Source organism: Grus americana, chromosome 27 (genome assembly GCF_028858705.1).
Source record: "Grus americana isolate bGruAme1 chromosome 27, bGruAme1.mat, whole genome shotgun sequence".
NCBI lineage: Eukaryota > Metazoa > Chordata > Aves > Gruiformes > Gruidae > Grus > Grus americana.
The window spans coordinates 3,512,916-3,525,495 of record NC_072878.1 but is presented as its reverse complement, the minus strand read 5'-3'; the positions used below and the strand labels follow the sequence as shown (position 1 = coordinate 3,525,495).

The 12,580-nt window shown below is 52.8% G+C and overlaps 1 pseudogene; it reads right to left on the bottom strand.

Moving 5' to 3' along the window:
• Nucleotides 1–2,084: 2,084 nt before the first annotated feature.
• Nucleotides 2,085–3,035, bottom strand: LOC129196959 (olfactory receptor 14J1-like; annotated as a pseudogene).
• Nucleotides 3,036–12,580: the final 9,545 nt, after the last annotated feature.

Genomic DNA, 12,580 nt, shown 5'->3' with positions numbered 1-12,580 from the left:
TTGAAACCCATACAGAGCAAAATGCTTGGCCCTGCTCTTCCACTGTCAAGAACTCCAAACTACTCATTGGAGGGGAAGAGAAACAGAGAAGGCCTTGACACTGTGCACGCACTGCTCAGCAATAGCTAAAATATGGGTGTGTTATCACCACTGTTTGGGCCACCAATGCAAAGCACCATATGAGCTGCTATGAGGGAAATTAACCCCATCCCACCTAGTCCCAGTACAATCCGCACCCTTATTCCACAGCATTTCCGTCATGCTCAGGTCCCACATTGACTGATACACCTGAGTGTACACATTCAGGATGTACACAATCGCCCAATTCCTGTGTTGTTGCATTTCTACACCCTACTCGAGTCTTTCCATTCTCTCTCTTTCTCGTTCCCACAATCCCCTCTTACCAACACTTGCAACTTGTACTACGTACTTAAACCATCTTTACTTCCAACAGTCAGGTTTACATATCCTCATTAACCACTACCCCCTGTTCCTTGACATACGCTGATATTGTTCACTCATTCCAGGCCCACTCCCTCCACCCCCACACGTGTCAATGACTTGGGTCCCATCTGCCAAGGCGATCACTCAGGACAGGTGAAGTACTCGCCCCATTCCTCGTGAGGCTTGCCTGCTGTTAGTTCAAGTGGTTCCTGCTGCCTTGCTTCCTGGCACATGCAACTCACATCATGGAGTATTTTCCCCCAAGGTTAGATCTCCTTGAGGTACACACCAGATCTCCCATCCTTCCACATTACCCGCCGAGTACAGCCAGGTCCTTGAGCCAAGACAATCTCACAGATGGGCTTGCTTGTTCCCAGGGGAGGAGCAGCCCACACTGCCTTCCCCAGCCAGCTCCCTGTGTGCACTATGGGGACCTTAACTCCTCCCACAGTATGCACAGGCTTTGTTTGGGCAGGACCAGGAAGGTTAGCAGATCCTCTGGTGTGTACCAGCTGAATGGCTTCTGCTAAACTGATCACCTGTCCAATATGACATAGAGCAGTGTCCCCATGACTTTGGCCTGCTCTCTCAGCATCCTTGGGTGAAGTCCCTCCCATCTCATGGACTGGCAAGGGTTGAGTTTGATCAAGTGACCCTAGATTTCATCCCCACCCACTGATGGTTGTTCTCCATGGGTTCCGCCTCAAGGCACAAGGGCCTGGGAGACCTTGCTGATGAAGACTGAGCCAAAGGCAACATAGAGCATCTCAGACCTATTTACACCTGCTCTTGCTAAGTTCTGCAGCAGCCCTGCACTGTCTTTGTTTCTTCTTTAACTTCAGTAGTAACATCTCATCTTGGTGCCATTGAGCTCCTTTGAGAGAGTCAACTGAATATCCTTATGGGCTGTTGCAGGAGGCCGTCCTTAGAGACCAGTGGTACTGAGCTCTGCTCAGCGCTCAGTACTTGTGCTCTGCCCTTCAGTGCTCCTGCCCATAAAATCCTGCAGTTCTTACTACCCTGTTGTCCATCCCGTAGTGAGGTTCATACTTCCCAGCTGCTCCATCAAACAGATGACAAGTTTCTCCTGATGACGTGGTTTAGGCCCAGCTGGCAGCTAAGCACCACACACTGCTCGCTCACCCCTCCCCCGGCAGGATGTGGAGGAGAACAGAAAAACAATGGCAAAGCCTCGAGGATTGGGATAAGGGCAGTTTACTGGAACAGCAAGGGAGAGGGAAACAATCAACAACAGCACTGATCGCAATGGGTGATAACAGAGGACAATTTACCGATCCAACCACCGACCCACTAGAAGCTCAGCCCATTCCAGAACCGCGCCGAAAACCGCGCCGCCCCCCCACTGCCCGACTAGCCCCCCTTTTATGGTGAGCATGATGTCACATGGTATGGAATAGCCCCCGGCCAGCTTGGGTCACCTGTCCTGGCTCCTTGTGAAATTAACTCTACCCTTGCCAGAACCAGGACATTCGTAAAGGATCAGACACAACAGGACAGAGCCTCAAGGGAAGTGCTATGAACCCAAGCAATTACCTCTAACTATGATTATCAGAGAAATAAAAACCCAGAGTACTGGCCTAAAATATACTCTTGGCGCTTTGCAGAGAAGGGGAGACAAATTACAGTTGGTGGTGCAAGGTCCATTGGATTAGTTTCCTCAAGGCACCCTTGAGCTCCTGGTTCCTCATGCTGTAGATGAGGGGGTTCACTGCTGGAGGCACCACCGAGTACAGAACTGCCACCACCAGGTCCAGGGATAGGGAGGAGATGGAGGGGGGCTTCAGGTGAGCAAATGTGGCAGTGCTGATAAACAGGGAGACGACGGCCAGGTGAGGGAGGCACGTGGAAAAGGCTTTGTGCCGTCCCTGCTCAGAGGGGATCCTCAACACAGCCCTGAAGATCTGCACATAGGACAGCACAATGAAAACAAAACAGCCAAAAACTAAAAAACAGCTTAATATAAGAAGCCCAACTTCCCTGAGGTAGGAGCCCGAGCAGGAGAGCTTGAGGATCTGGGGGAGTTCACAGAAGAATTGGTCCAGGGCATTGCCATGGCAGAGAGGTATAGAAAATGTATTGGCCGTGTGCAGCACAGCATTGAGAAACCCACTGCCCCAGGCAGCTGCTGCCATGTGGACACAAGCTCTGCTGCCCAGGAGGGTCCCGTAGTGCAGGGGTTGGCAGATGTCAATGTAGTGATCGTAAGCCATGACAGTGAGAAGGAAATATTCTGCTGACATCAGAAAGTAAAAGAAAAAGACCTATACAGCACATCCCCCATAGGAGATGGTCCTGGTGTCCCACAGCAAGTTGGCCATGGCTTTGGGCACTGTGGTGGAGATGGAGCCCAGGTCGAGGAGGGAGAGGTTGAGGAGGAAGAAGTACATGGGGGTGTGGAGGTGGTGGTCGTATGCTATGGCAGTGATGATGAGGCCATTGCCCAGGAGAGCAGCCAGGTAGATGCCCAGGAAGAGCCAGAAGTGCAAGAGCTGCAGCTCCTGTGTGTCTGCGAATGCCAGGAGGAGGAACTCAGTGATGGAGCTGCCGTTGGACATCTGCTGTTTCTTGGCATGGGGGCCAGTTCTAATAACGAAAGGACAGCGAAAAGTTAGGACAGAATCCACTGAGAAAAAACACTCTCTTTTTCATAGAAACACCCCCCAATTGAAATGCCTTTCCTTTCTCTGGTTTGTGCTGGCTGAGTGTGTTGTCAGGAGCTGAGGAGTCAGCTGTGCTCAGCTGCAGTGGGTACATGGAACTGGTTTGTGACACCTCCAATGAAGACAAGCGATGTCAGCTGTAATCCACCTTCAATGGAAAAATTAAATCTCTGCACTCATGATTTGGAAAAGTGCGGGATACACAAGAGATTCTTAGCATGTCCTTATAGGAATGTTATCTGTGGTTTTTATTTTTGACCATCACATCAGGGGATTTTTCCTCTGAGGGTTAGAAATACACATTTTATCATGGAAAATGGGAAGAGTCTTGAGACAGTTCAGGCAAAAGGGGTCAGGTCTTTGTAGCTTAGTGCAGAGTCAGGAGAGCTGCAGTGTCCATTAGACTGCTAATGAAATTGATTCTGTTGCCTTGACGTTGTCGACAAACATGAATTACTCTCTAAAAAATAGCCCAAAACAAGACTCTAAGGAGAGCAGAGGAGTCCTGTTTCAAAGGGCAGATCTGCAAACTGTTCACTTTCCCAGCTCAGAGGGGGAGTTGTGATTAAGAAGGACACAGCCCCTCTCAGAGAGAAGCAAAGGCCTCTGAGAGGAGAGAACTGACCTCCAAGGGAAACCTCAGCACTCCCCGGGATCCTACAGCACAGCCGTGCTCTTCTGGGGCAGCTCCCAAGCCCAGCAGCACAGGCAAAGCAGACAGTCCGATGTCCTGAAGATGGGATGTCCTAAAGGCAGAGTCAGCTCATTGCTCAGCAGACAACGCCCAGCAGACATCTAGAGTGAGGGACCACAAGAGAGCAGCCTGAAGGCAGCCTAGCCCAGGGCTTGGCTGCAGTTTCCTCCCACTCCCTGCCCATGTCTCTGCTGCCTGGAGCTGTCCCTGCCAGGAGCTGGTGCTCTGCCCACACCTCTCCTCCCTGTCCCTGCTCACAGAGCCCATCCCACCCTCTGTGTGCTCAGCTCTGCCCTGCAGACCCCTCCTGGCAGCAGGGCACTGCCCAAGGGGATCCCAGTGCTCCTTGAGAAGTGCCATGGCAAATGTCCCAGGGGTGATCTGGAGCTGTGAACAGCCCTGACCCACACAGCACCCTCTTGACATCAGAAGGACCCTGCCCTGCCCTTCCAGGGGGTCGCTCCTTCCACCCATAGCTTCTCCCTGCAGTGCCCTGGGCACCTCCCTGGGCAGGCTGAGTGCTGACCCTGGCAGGCAGCAGAGTCCCTGCCCCGGCACACAGCCCCTGGGCTGCAGGGACCCTGCTCTGAAGGACACAACTGGGCACCCCTGCCTGCACACCTGCATTCCCAGCCACTCAAACTTGCCTCTGCACAGGGAGTCCACCTGGCACATCCCAGCAGCTGTGGGCTCTGCCAGCTTGAGGAGATGCCTCCAGGAACCGCATCGGCATTGCCCTGCACCCAGAGACTTACCGTGTCAAGGGCTCTGAAGATTTCTCCTTCCCTGAGCTCTCAGCAAGCCTCCCATTTCCAACTGCCTTGAAGCTCTCTCTGCCTCGCTGTTCTCCCCTCGGTGCCTGCAGGCAGAGCCCTCAGCCCTGCTGTGCTCTGCAGAGGAGCTGCTCCTGGGCAGAGATGTCTCTCTGCAGCACAGCCCACTTGCCATGAGCTCCCTTTGTCCCAGGAGCCTGGAGCAGCTCAGCAGCAGAGGACCAGCCCAAGGCGGCATGTTAATGACCCCTCTGGTGGGTTTGGGGATGAGTCCATGAAGCTCAGACCCTGAGAGGAAGCTGATGAAACCTCTCCAGAAGTCACAGTCAGATGCAAACTCCACAGTTTCTTGGAGCATTAATGGGTCCCCCTGAGGGCCATCCCTGACAAAGCAACTCTGGGGCTGGTTAGAGCAGGCAAGTGGAGGCAGTGATGACAGGTAGGCAAAGGAAAGGAAAAGATGATGTTGAGTAAACTTGGGTCTGTTATATAAAGTCGAAGGGCCAGGCTGTGACCCCCAGCCCCTGGGAGGGGAGACCCTGTCCCACACACGTGTCTCAGGGCTCTTCCTGGGCCAGTGAGATGTGGGGATGTGCAATGCCTAGAGCAGGACTACCACACACTCTTTCTCAGGCTCACAGGTTGTGACAAGGGGACGATGAAGTCCTGGTGCTCTAATGAGAAGATGTCTCCTCACAGGCATCCCCTGCAGAGAGAACAGCCACAGCCCAGCAGACCAAGACCTTGGCTGTCTTGGGGGCTTTCAGCCTTGCCACTGCCCCCAGATGTCTCCACCACAGGATGTCCTACGGTGTCCCACACCTGCACCTCTTTCCCTGCAGGCTCTTGACACCCAGCCTGCTTACCAGCTTGGGTCTCACCTGAGCGTCTTCCTACCCTTACTGATATCTCTCCATCCTCACGGACTCTTCATTGATAGGCAAAGCTCTGGCTGATCCAGACTCTTGCTGGGTGGCCTCTTGTACCACAGAACTGCACTTGCAGGGACATTTCTTTCTCCTCGTGTCCCATCTCAACCTCCCAACATGCACTTGGTGGCATCTTGTCTTTCTCATCATGATGTTTCCCAGTTTTCAGAAAAGCTCCACCATCTCTGAAACCACCTTTCAAGTAGTCTCAGGCTACTCCTAGACTGCCCTGAGCCTCCCCACCACTGGGCAAAGGGGCCAAAGAAGCCCAGGTCTCTCAGCCCCTCCACACAGCCCATCTGCTTAAGGCCCCAAACTCCACCTGGCCACATCTCCTCTGGCCACTCTCCAGCTCCTCCCAGCTCCAGCAAAAGAGGGAGCCGAGAACTGGGACAAAGCCATGTGTGGGGGTCCCTACCAGTGCGGTGTCAAGGGCCAGAAGAACTGCCCTGCTCTGGGTGACCATGCTCATCCTAACGCAGCCCCTTATGCAAGTGGCCTTCTTCACAGTGAGCAGAAACCCCTGGCTCGGATGGTGTCCCTCGCAGTTGCCAGGCCCTTCTCCTCCTCAGAGTCCCTCCTCAGCACAGCAGGTCCCAGCTGGCCCTGATGTACACGTTGGTTCTTCTCCCTGAGGCCAGACTGGCCAATTCTCCTTGTCAACGTCACGAGGTTTCTTTTGGCCAAATCCCCGAGGTTCTCCAGGTCCCTCTGGACTGAAGCTCCATTTGGTCAGCGGTTACTGTTTGTGTGCGGGTGGCTCACCCTGATGGTGGTGGAGTCTCACAAAGGAACAGCATGAGGAGTTGCAGATCTCTACAGACCCAGGTAGGAATTGCCATGAAGAGAGTCTGCAAAACACCAAAGGAGGGTACAAAGCAAGCCAAACCAGGGTCAGCGGAGAAAGGAGAAATGAGGGTGGGGCTGTTTGACGCATGGTGATATTAGTGGAAAATGTATAGCTGTGTAGACACACAGACAACATGGATCCCTCCAGGAGATGGTCTTAGACCTTCCATCTATCCAGGCGCTGCCCCAGGATCACCTCAGCTCCCCAGTTCCCCCACGCACAGACAGACACTCACATTCAAATGTCTCTCTCCAGCCCAGCAGCACAGCACCATTGAGGCTGGAAGGCATCCACCTTCCATCTTCTCTGTGCTTCCTCTTCATGCTTGGTTTTTCGTCAGGAGCTCCTTTCTCATCCATGCCTTCCTCCAGCCATTTTTTTTTTTGTCTTTCTGCATTTGGGTTGCACCGTTCTGGAATTTGAAGAGGAGATCCTTAGCCATCAAATAGCTCTTTGCACCCCTCTTCTCTGCTGGGCCATATCCCATGGGATTCTTCCAAGCATGGCGGCCAGGAGGTCAGCTTCTGCTCTCCTGAAGTCCTGCTCTTGGCCTTCTTCCTTCTCTCAGGATCCTACACTCTACTTTCCCACCTCTGAATGTTACATCTCTGACCAGCTCTTCCTTCTTTGTAAGCATGAAGTCCTTCAGGACATCTCATCTCTTCTTTTCTCCACTCTGCTCCCACCAGTGAGTAGCTTTGGGGGCAGCAAGGGAACTTGCTAAAACTTCAGTATGAACAGGAGTCAAATGGACAGTGACCTGTGGATAAGTTCACAGTGGAGGTACATCAGCTGAGGTGATGGTTGCCTTTGGAAAAGCCCCTGCCAGAACATGTACACACCAGTGACCGCACACCCAATAATCCAAACCCCCTTTGATCTTTAATGGCTTGAGTGATATCAGCCCTGTTCTGCAGTTGGAGTAGATGGTCCCTTCCAGCTTGAACTATTCTATTCTATTCTATTCTATTCTATTCTATTCTATTCTATTCTATTCTATTCTATTCTATTCGGATGTTTCCTCCCTGTTTCAAATCTTTCACTTTTTCATGATCTTCTGAGATTCTTTCTGTTATACGCACTCTGTATGCACCCTCTCACTAGACAGAACAGGAATGACAATAAAAATTCTCCACCAGTTCTACCTGCCAAGGAACTGACTGTGATTATAACACTGAATTTACCCCACTCTATTCTATCACTGGAGTACCAAAACTTACCTGGGACAGATGGCATCACTTCCCTCCACATCACTTAAAGCTCTGCTCATCTGTTGTTTAAGTCTAAACTGGTGTTGGGGGGGGGGTTGTTTGTTTATTTGTTTCTTTTTCCTTCATAAAAGGAGATTTTGACCAGCTTTCTGAATGTCTCCTTCTGTTAGAATCATCATAGAATCATCATAGAATGGCTTGGGGTTGGAAGGGACCTCAAAGGTCATCTAGTTCCAGCCCCTCTGCCATAGGCAGTAGACCAGGCTGCCCAAAGCTCCATCCAATCTGGCCTTCAAATCATCCAGGGATGGCGCATCCACAGCTTCTCTGGGCAACCTGTTCCAGTGCCTCACCACCCTCACAATGAAGAATTTCTTCCAAACATCTAGTGTGAATTTACCCTCTTTTAGTTTAAACCCAATTCCCCTTTGTCCTATCACGACACTCCCGGATAACCAGTCCCTCTCCAGCTTTCCTGTAGGCCCCATTCAGGTACTGGAAGACCTAGAAAGAATTAGATCTCCCCAGAACCTTCTCTTCTCCATGCTAAACAACCCCAACTGTCTCACTATGTCTTCACAGGAGAGGTGCTCCAGCCCTCTGATCATCTTTGTGGCCTCCTCTGGACTCACACCAACAGCTCCATGTCTTTCTTGTACTGGGGACCCCAGAGCTGGACGCAGTACTGCAGGTGGGGTCTCATGAGAGCAGAGCAGAGTGGCAGAGTCCCCTCCCTCAACCTGCTGGTCACACTGCTTTTGATGCAGCCCAGGACACGGTTGGCTTTCTGGGCTGCAAGCACACACTGCCGGCTCATGTTCAGCTTTTCATCGATCAATACCCCCAAGTCCTTCTCCTCAGGGCTGCTCTCAATCCATTCTGCACCCAGCCTGTAGCTGTGCTTGGGATTGCCCCGACCCATGTGCAGGACCTTGCACTTGGCCTTGTTGAGCTTCATGAGGTTCGCATGGGCCCACCTCTCCAGCCTGTCAAGGTCCCTCTGGATGACATCCCTTCCCTCCACTGCATCAACCACACCACACAGCTTGGTGTTAACGGCAAACTTGCTGAGGGTGCACTCGATCCAGCTGTCCATGTTGCCAACAAAGATGTTAAACAGTTCCAGTCCAAATACCAACCCCTGAGGAACACCACTCATCACTGGTCTGCACTTGGACATTGAGCCGTTGACCACAAGTCTCTGAGTGTGACCATCCAGCCAATTCCTTATCCACTGAGTGGTCCCTCCATTGAATCCATGTCTCTCCAATTTAGAGACAAGGATGTCATGCGGGACAGTGTCAAATGCCTTGCACAAGTCCAGGTAGGTGACGTCAGTCACTCGTCCCTTATCCACCAACGCTGTAACCCCATGGTAGAAGGCCACCAACTTTGTCAGGCAGGATTTGCCCTTAGTGAAGCCATGGTGGCTGTCACCAATCACCTCCTGGTTTTCCATGTGCCTGAGCACAGTTCCCAGGAGGATCCGCTCCATGATCTTTCCAGGCACAGAGGTGAGAAGTCCTCCCAGTGACACTCCAGTGCTGCCAGTGAGGATCAGAGTGCTGCCCCTGTTCTCCCAGTGCTGCCCCAGTACTCCCAGAGCAGCTCCCTGGCTCCCTGCAGTGCTCCCGGTTCCACACCAGTGCTCCCAGTGCCGATTAGTGGCTCCCCCAAGTTCTCCCAGTATCTCCCCAGTACTCTCAGTACAGCTCCCAGTGCCACCCCAGAGCTCCCGGTACAGCCATAATGCTCCCAGTGTTTCCCCAGTGCTCCCAGTGTGGCTCCCTGGTCCTACCAGTTCTCCTAGATCTGCCCCAGTGCTCCCAGTGTGGTTTCCTGGCTCATTCCAGTGCTCCCAGTTCTGCCCCAGTGCTGCCAGTGCGGATCACAGTGCCGTTCCAGTGCTCCCAGTGCCACCCCAGTGCTGTCAGTGCTGCTCCTTAGCTCACCCCAGGGCTCCCACTTTTAAAGAAAAATCTACCAGACGTGAGTTGCCCTAGGTTTGCTTTATTGCAGTGCTGGATGCACGGGGGAAACAGCTCCACCAATCGTGCATGCCAGGTGATCACAGACATATAGGTTATATAGAATCAAAATATACATATTCATTATTTTTCCATGAAAAGGCAGTCCTATGATAATCATTTCTTGGAATCCATTTCCATATTCTCCTCCCCATCATGCATGCTCAGTGATTTGAATCAGTGGTCCTCAAGGGTCTCTGGTGGTCGTCAGTGGCCTCGCACCCGTGTTTGCTGGATGACCCTCTTCTTGCAGGCATGCGCCGTATCCTCGCTGTGGATACACTTGTCCATAACAACTCACTTCATAAGATTAATATTCCTGGGCCTGTTGTCTGGTTGGGCAGGGACTGTACAAGGAACGTAGCAGCATTGTACATGGCCATGGTCTTCATTGCCTGTTACCTTGACTAGAAACCCCTTTTTGCCACGATTATAGGCTTTAAAACAGTTCTAGGTCTTAAGCAGCTTTCTAGTTAACATAAGTTTTCTTATAGTTAAGCTTCTATATTTTTTACACCCACTGCCACTCCAGTGCTCCCAGTGTGGATTCCTGGCTCCTCACAGTGAACCTGGTGGGGCTCTTTGCCCCCCTCCCTCCCCTCCCCCCCTCCCTCCAGTTCTCCCAGAGCCACCCCAGTGCTCCCAGTCCAGCTCCCAGGCTCCCTGCAGTGCTCCGAGTTGTGCTCCAGGTCTCCCCGTGCCATTCACTGCCTTCCCCCAGTGCTCCCAGTACCGCCCCAGTACTTCCAGAGCAATTCCCTCGGTCCCTCTAGTCCTCCCAGTTCTGCCCTAGTGCTCCCAGTTCAGTTCCCTGGCTCAGCCCAGTGCTCCCAGTGCCACTGCAGTGCAGCCAGTGCCACTCCTTGGTTCTCCCAGTGCTTCTTCAGTTCTCCCAGTGGGGGTCCTTGGCTCCCCTCCCAGTTCTGCCACTGCCACCTCAGTGCACCCAGGGTGGCTCCCTGTCTCCCCCACTCGTCCCAGTGCCACCCCAGTTCTCCCACTATGGCTCCCTGGTTCCCCCTAGTGCCCCCAGAGCCGCTCCCAGGCTCCCCGCAGTGCTTTTGGTCTCCATTTCTACTCCATTTCTAGTCTCCATTTCTGCTCCATTTCTACTAGAGCTGCTCACAGGCTCCCTCCAGTGCTCCCAGTGCCACACCAGTGCTCCCAGTTGTGGTGGGTTGACCCTGGCTGGACGTCAGGTGCCCACCAAAGCTGCTCTATCACTGCCCTCTTCAGCTGGACAGGGGAGAGAAAACATAACAAAAGGCTCAGGGGTCGAGATAAGGGCGAGGCGAGATCATTCACTAATTACTGTCACGGGCATCTTCTCACAGAAGACACCCCTGTAGCCTCCCCTCCTCCTGCTACCAAAACCTTGCCACACAAACCAAACACATCTGCTGGCCCTCGTTTTGCTGGTTTTGTAATCTCATTTGGTGTTTTGGAGGTGGTGTTCATGGCAATTCCTACCCGGGTCTGTAGAGCCCTGCAACTCCTCATGCTGTTCTCTTGTGAGACTCCACCACCATCAGGGTGAGCCACCCACACACAAACATTAACCACTGACCAAATGGGGCTGCAGTCCAGAGAACCCTGAGATACTTTGAGATGCTAGTCAACACAAACCTCTTGAGGGTTACAAGGAGAAGTGGCCAGTCCTGCATTAGAAGGAAGAGTAACCTCGGTCATCAGGGCAGGCTTGCACCTGACCGGCTGAGCAGTGACCCTGAGGAGAAGGGTCTGGGGGCTACGCGGGACACCATACAAGCCATTGGTGCATGTTCACTATGAACAAGGCCACCTGCATACAGGTCTGCATTGGGATGATCATGGTCACCCAGACCATCTTGAGACTGGTTGAAGTGTGCTTTCACAGATGGCGGAGTTTTTCTCAACATTGGAAAGCAGCACAAGAAAGAAATAATGGCACAAAGGGAAGCTTTGGAAGTTGAGACTGGGCATGAGGATGTCATGTCAATTTGAGTTATACGAAACATCACTCCAAGTGCAGTGCTGTGGTACAAGAGGCCACCCAGCAAGAGTCTGGATTAGCCAAAGATTTGTATTTTAACAAACAGCCCATGAGGATGGAGAGATATCAGTAAGGGTAGGAAGATGCTCAAGTGAGAGCAAGGTTGGTGTGGTGGGTTGACCCTGGCTGGAGGCCAGGTGCCCACCAGAGCTGCTCTATCACTCCCCTCATTCACTAGACAGGGAAGAAAAGGTGTAACAAAGGGCTTGTGGGTCGAGATAAGGACAGGGAGAGATCACTCACTAATTACCGTCACGAGCAAAACAGACCAAACTTAGAGAGGGAATTCATCTGATTTATTACTAGGCAAAACAGAGTAGAGGAATGAGAAATAAAATCAAATCTTAAAACACCTCCCCCCACCCCTCCCATCTTCCCGGGCTCAACTTCACTCCTGGCTTCAATCTCTGCCCCTGCACAGCGACACAGGGGGACAGGGAATGGGGGTTACGGTCAATTCATCTCATGGTGTTTCTGCCACTTCTTCCTCCTCAGGGGGAGGACTCCTCTCATCGTTCCCCTGCTCCAACATGGAATCCCTCGCACGGGGTGCAGACCTTTACAAACTGCTCCAGTGTGGGTCTCTCCCACGGGGTGCAGACCTTCAGGAGCAAACTGCTCCAGCGTGGGGTCCCCCACGGGGTCACAAGTCCTGCCAGCAAACCTGCCCTGGTGTGGGCTCCTCTCTCCACGGGTCCACAGGTCCTGCCAGGAGCTTGCTCGAGCATGGGCTTCCCACGGGCCGCAGCCTCCTTCAGGTGCCTCCACCTACTCCAGCGTGGGGTCCTCCACGGGCTGCAGGTGGAATCTCTACACCCCCTCATCCTTCCTCCATGGGCTGCAGGGGGACAGCCTGCTTCACCATGGTCTTCACCACGGGCTGCAGGGGGATCTCTGCTCCAGCGCCTGGAACACCTCCTGCCCCTCCTTCTTCACTGA